Consider the following 6000-nt stretch of genomic DNA (forward strand, 5'->3'; position numbering starts at 1 on the left):
CACTAGGAAAATGACATTTGAAACAGGGCATACGCTCGTATGGATGGGTAACACGCCTGTGTAGAACTTGAACATTGTCGTGCTGATGGCCTGTGTGGTACACATGGCCTAAGTACGTAGGGACACGCTAGTATCCCATACCCGTGTGAATTAAATTCTAAATTCGAACTTACAGGGGTTTTCACACGGCCTGGCACACACCCGTGTCTATGGTTCGTGTCCCTCACAAGGCCATGACACGCCCGTGTTCTAACCCATGTCTAAAAACTTTGACATTCAGTTTCTGACGTCAGCATCCAATTAGGGGCACATGGCCAAGGCACACGCCTGTGTGCTAGACCGTGCCCTTCACACGGTTGAGGCACACAGCCGTGTCTCTACCCGTGTGTTTACTATCATGAACTCAGACTCAACTCATGAATTCAAAGCACTCAATGTGTCATAACTTACCTTTTGTATCCTATACTATTTTTGTGGTTCGATAGGATCTTGTATCCAACCTCATGCTGTCGCAGTTGTTCATAATGTAGGATACTCTTCTATCGCATTATTTATACTTTCATAGTATCGAGTAGATTATGATACATGGTAAAAATAAAGCATTTAAAAGTAAGCTTGATAAACCGTAATTTATACATGTTTTTATCCCATGCTTAGCACATTTATGGATGGTTTCTCCTTAGATTTGGTGAATTTGATGCTCCTAATTCTTTAATTTCATGTTTTATACTTAGGGAAGGATAGGACAGTAAAAAAACGGGAAACGGGACAAAAACAGAGAAAATGGACCCATATGGGAAATCAACAAGGCCAGGACTTTCTCACATGGACGTGTCACACGCTCATGCCTATTCAACAGCCTTGACCACGGGCTGGAGTAATCGCACACGAGCGTGTCCCTACTGAGCCCAAGTATAAACCTATTTGAAAAATGCCAATTTTGAGGGCTCTTAGGCATTCTAAAGCCTATCTAAACACCTGAGGAGGCACTTAGGAAGGGAGACGCAGAGTAGGAGGCAAGGAATTACTCAAGGGAAGCCGATTGGTCCATCTCAGAAGCCGGATTCATCATCAAGACTGAAGATCTCCCTTCAATTTCCTTTCAGGGGTTTTGGGTTTTCTTTATGTTTTATATTCATTATTCTTCTGAGATGTTTTCTTCTATAATTATGAACTAAACCCCCTAAGCACAAGAGGGGATGCCCAGTCAGACTTTCCACGTGGCAATTAACTCTTTCCTCATTCGAAAGCAAAGCTTAACATACATGCCATTTAATAGCACTCAAGGGATCTCGACGAACAGTGGAACCATGAAAGCAAAGCTGAAATCTCGTGCCAAAGTGGCACACATATGCTTCCAAATGTGGTTTCATGCCCGGGCTGCTTACCGGCGGAGTGCATGGTATAGGTATAGTTAGGTGCTTTGACGCTCGAAAACATTAAACTCAAGGAGCAACCCGAATCATGAAACCATCTCTCTTCGGGGCATTTCTCTCATATCTGTTTCGATGCCTAGTGGTTTTGGAACAAGAGGGGATTTCCGTTGCTTAGGGGTCATCCCTTATTGAATTGGAATAAGGGTCGTATCGCTTTGACCTTTCTCTTCTTTATTCGCTTTCGTAAGGCACTATTGGCCTCGCATTTGTTTTTTTTCTTTCCTCCTCGTCCATTAAGGAAGGAAGTTGCTTTTTCCAAGAGTGCTTATTCCGCAACAACAGGGGTAAGCCCAATGGATAAGGCGTAAACAGTGTCTTCATGAACAGTGGATTCGTCTTTTAGACTTGCTCTACCTAAGGGGAATGAAACCTAAGACGGATCTTGTTATTATTATCTGAATTGTATGATAAATATTTGACTTGTTCTTAATTATGTGTTCTTAATTATTGTTTTCATATTCCAGGATACTGATTTAAGTTAATGCTCTTATTCAAAGGAGGAATAGACCCTGTCTAAGAGTAAATTTGTCATAATTAGGCGGAGTTGATTGCACGCCTAGAGATAGGGTGATAAGATTTTGCCAGATTAGGGTGAAACCTAATAAGGGGATCCATAGATCAAGTTAATGCAACACTAGGCGTTAATTAGAAAGAGATTTCAATTAATCAACCTAAGGTTAGACGTTATTAGTCTCGAGAGAGATAATAATATAACTTAGGGATTTCTATAGATCAAATCAAATGAATAAATCTCTGATTCAGTGTCAAATTACAAGTGAAGTCTAGGTTGATTTTTCCTTGGGTATTGTCTGAATCAATCGAATTTGCCCAAAAGTTTGTCCCCAATTTCTCTCTATGCACTCTTAGTTTAGTTAATTATTTAGATAAACAAATCCCTTAATTTTTAGGCTACATAATAAAAAAAAGTAATTACTAGTACTCATGGTTCCTTTGGGTTCAACAATTCGGTCTTGCTAAAGCTATACTATTGTGCGATAGGTACACTTGCCTTCATCGTGATAATAGTTAGTTTGAAGAACGATTAATTATAAATTTTTAAAACCTGTCGCGAATATCACGTATCAAGTATAAATAATGCCATTCTACTTTATTTGCAATTTAATTTTTTATTTTCTTTTCTAATTTTTCTTTTATTCATTCCTGGCAGGTTTTCTAGTTTATGACCGGAAGAAACCCGTCAGAACCATTACTGTTTGATAATGAGATCGATCACACAGTTCGTAGAAACCAAAGAGAAATAAAGTGAAGCTTAAGATACACAGAGGAAGAGCAAGAGGACGATACTTCAACCATAACCAAGGAGATGGCCGACAACCAGGAAAATCCGTTACCTCCTGCGATTGCTGCTAATCAGAATCCTACTGTGCGTACTATGTATGATTATGCTAAACCTTCTTTAACAGGAACTGAATCAAGCATAGTTAGACCTGCTGTAGCTGCAAATACTTTTGAACTAAAACCTAACACAATTCAAATGATAAGGCAATTTGTTCAGTTTGATGGTTTGCAGGACAAAGATCCCAACGCTCACTTGGCGAACTTTTTGGAACTATGTGATCTATTTAAAATTAATGGCATTTCTGATTACGCCATTCACCTTCAGTTATTCCCTTTTTTATTGAGAAACAAAGCTAAATAGTGGTTGAATTCGTTACCACTAGGGTCAATCACTACTTGGGAACAAATGGACAAAAAGTTTTTATTAAAATATTTTCCACCGGCTAAAATGGCTAAATTACGTAATGATATCTCTTATTTTGTGCAGATGGATTTAGAAACACTCTAGATGTATGGAAGAGATACAAGGACCTCTTGAGAAGATGCCCTCACCATGGGTTACCACTTTGGCTACAGGTTCAAACGTTTCATAATGGCCTGAATCCTTCGACTCGACAGATGATCGACGCAGCCGCTGGAAAAATGATCAATAATAAGGCACCTGAAGATGCTTATGAATTTATATAAGAGATGTCACTGAATAATTATTGGTGGCAAGTCATGAGGACAAAGCCAACAAAAGCAGTCGGTGTTTATAACGTTGATTCGGTCACCATGCTCTCTAATCAGGTAGAACTATTGAATAAAAAAATTGATGGTTTTCTTAGTTCTTCACAGGTTCACCCAGTAATGCAGTGCGAAGCAAGCGGAGGTGGATCGAGCAATCCAGAATACCCACCCTATGGCCACAACATGGAAAACGAGTAGTTAAATTACATGGGTAATAATCCTCGATCTCAAAATAATCCTTATAGCAATATTTACAATGCAGGATGGAGGAATCACCCAAATTTTTCATGGGGAGGCCAAGGGAATCAGCGGCCACCACCACCTCCAGGCTTCCAACAACCACCCTACCAATAAGAGAAAAAGCCGAACCTTGAGGAGATGCTAAAAAAATTCATCTCGGTGTCAGAAACTCATTTTTAAAATACTAAGACAGCACTTAAAATCAACAAGCGTCGATCCAAAGGCTCGAAAATCAGATAGGTCAACTCACTAAATTGATATCTGAACGACCACAAGGTAGCCTTTTGAGTAACACTGAATCTAACCCAATGGAGTAAATCAATGCAATTACCATTCAATATGAGGAAGGGTTAGTTGCACCTGAACCAGAATAGAGGCAAGAAACTGTGGTAAGTAAAGGTAAGGGTGAGGTGGACCACAATGACCAGAAACTGGTAAGTAAAAAATATAAACCTCGTGTGTAATACCCAAATGCGACAAGGAAAGACTGTATAGAAGAACAATTCGGTAAATTCCTTAAATTCTTAAATATGTTACATATTAACTTACCATTTATTGAAGCTCTTTCGCAGATGCCAAACGCAGTCAAATTCCTAAAAGAGCTTTTAAAAAATAAGCGAAAGTTGGATGAGGTGTCACATATGGAGCTGAATGCGGTTTGCTCAGCCATACTACAGAATAAGCTAGCCAACAAATTAAAAGATCCAGGGAGGTTTACGATTCCCTGTTTAATTGATAGCCTAGATGTTAATAATGCTTTGGCTGATTTAGGGGCTAGTATCAATGTCATGCCTTAAAAAATGTTTAAACAACTAGGTCTTGGGAAACCCAAACAAACTAGGATGAGTATATTAGCCGATAAAACAATCAGATTTCCTAGGTGGATTATTAAAGATGTACTCGTTAAAATTGACAATTTATATTCCTAGTTGATTTCGTTGTTCTAGACATAGAAGATGATAGTAACGTTCCTTTAATTTTAGGGACGTTCTTTTTATCAACCGCTAGAACAATAATTGATGTTGGCACAGGTGAACTCACACTTCGTGTGGGAGACAAAATAATCACCCTTCAAGCTTGTAATTCGAGTAACACATCGAAAATTGAAGGTGGTTGTATAAATCATTATACTAAAACTCACCATGAGGTGCAACCTACTTTGCAAGAAATAAGTTCGAAGAACCTACACGAGCTATGTTCAAGCAACAACAAAGGACTATCTATGAAGAACGAAGGCTACAAATTGAGGAACTAGATGAATGGCGGATACAGAAATCGAGAACACCTGAAAAACCGAAATCGAGCCAGGACGAGCTAAATACATCACCAAATCAACTTAAGGTTGGAGACAAAGTACTACTATATACAGCAAATCCTCGCATTACCACTTCTGAACCTAAAGAAGAAATTCCCCTCACGATACTCAGTATTTTTTCATTTGGTACAGTCGAGGTAATTCACCCCAAATTCGAAACTTTTAAGGTAAACAATACTCGTTTTAAACCTTATATTGATAAAGTTGATAGCAGGGATGAGGAGTGTGTACTCCTCGAGCCATTATGATCACACACCAGAGAGGTAAGTCAAGCTTAGAATATAAATAAGTGCTTCTCGGGAGGCAACCCGAGCACTAACAGTAATGATTTATTTAAATTCTACTTTTTCACATCTAACCTACTAATTGAGTCTTGAAACATAGGTTTTTCCCATCCACAAGGCCAGGCACACAGGCGTGCCTTAGGCCGTGCACACAACACAGGAGGAGATACGACCATGCAGTACGGCCGAGTGAAAACAGGGCAAAATTTTTTCCCCAACACGGGATGCGATAAATCGCCACTGCCTTGTAATAAGGCCGTGGGCGAAATTGCCAAACCAATACGGGCGTGCGACACGTCCGTGTTCTGAAACCGTGGGCAAACCTATCAATTTAGCACGGGTGTGTCTTACGCCCGTGTTTTAAAACCGTAGGCTAACCTGTCAATTTAGCACGGGTGTTTGACACGCCCGTGCCTAGCCCTCGTGGTTAACACTGTCAAACTAACACGGGCGTGGGAGAAGTGAACGAAACAAGACACGGCTGTGTGCACCCACACGCCCAAGGAATACGGGCGTGGGGCAAATGTCAGACGTACCTAAATTTAAAAATCGCGAAACACACGGGCAAAAATTAGGGCACACGGGCGTGCCCCATGGCCATGTGCCCCAAAATCTATATAAACCCCTCACTATTCATCATCCCCCTCCCCAAAAATCCCTGACCCTAGCCGCTGGAACTCCACACGCCCTACCTGCC

At 40.3% G+C, this 6000-nt stretch overlaps 1 non-coding gene across 1 annotated transcript; it reads right to left on the minus strand.

Annotated features, from left to right (window-relative positions):
• Nucleotides 1–3189: 3189 nt before the first annotated feature.
• LOC121213462 (small nucleolar RNA R71) lies at nt 3190–3295 on the minus strand. Its single transcript, XR_005908843.1, has one exon. It is a non-coding gene; the product is annotated as a small nucleolar RNA R71 (small nucleolar RNA).
• Between the last annotated feature and the right edge of the window lie 2705 nt (nt 3296–6000).

Source organism: Gossypium hirsutum, chromosome A13 (genome assembly GCF_007990345.1).
Source record: "Gossypium hirsutum isolate 1008001.06 chromosome A13, Gossypium_hirsutum_v2.1, whole genome shotgun sequence".
Classification (NCBI taxonomy): Eukaryota; Viridiplantae; Streptophyta; class Magnoliopsida; order Malvales; family Malvaceae; genus Gossypium; species Gossypium hirsutum.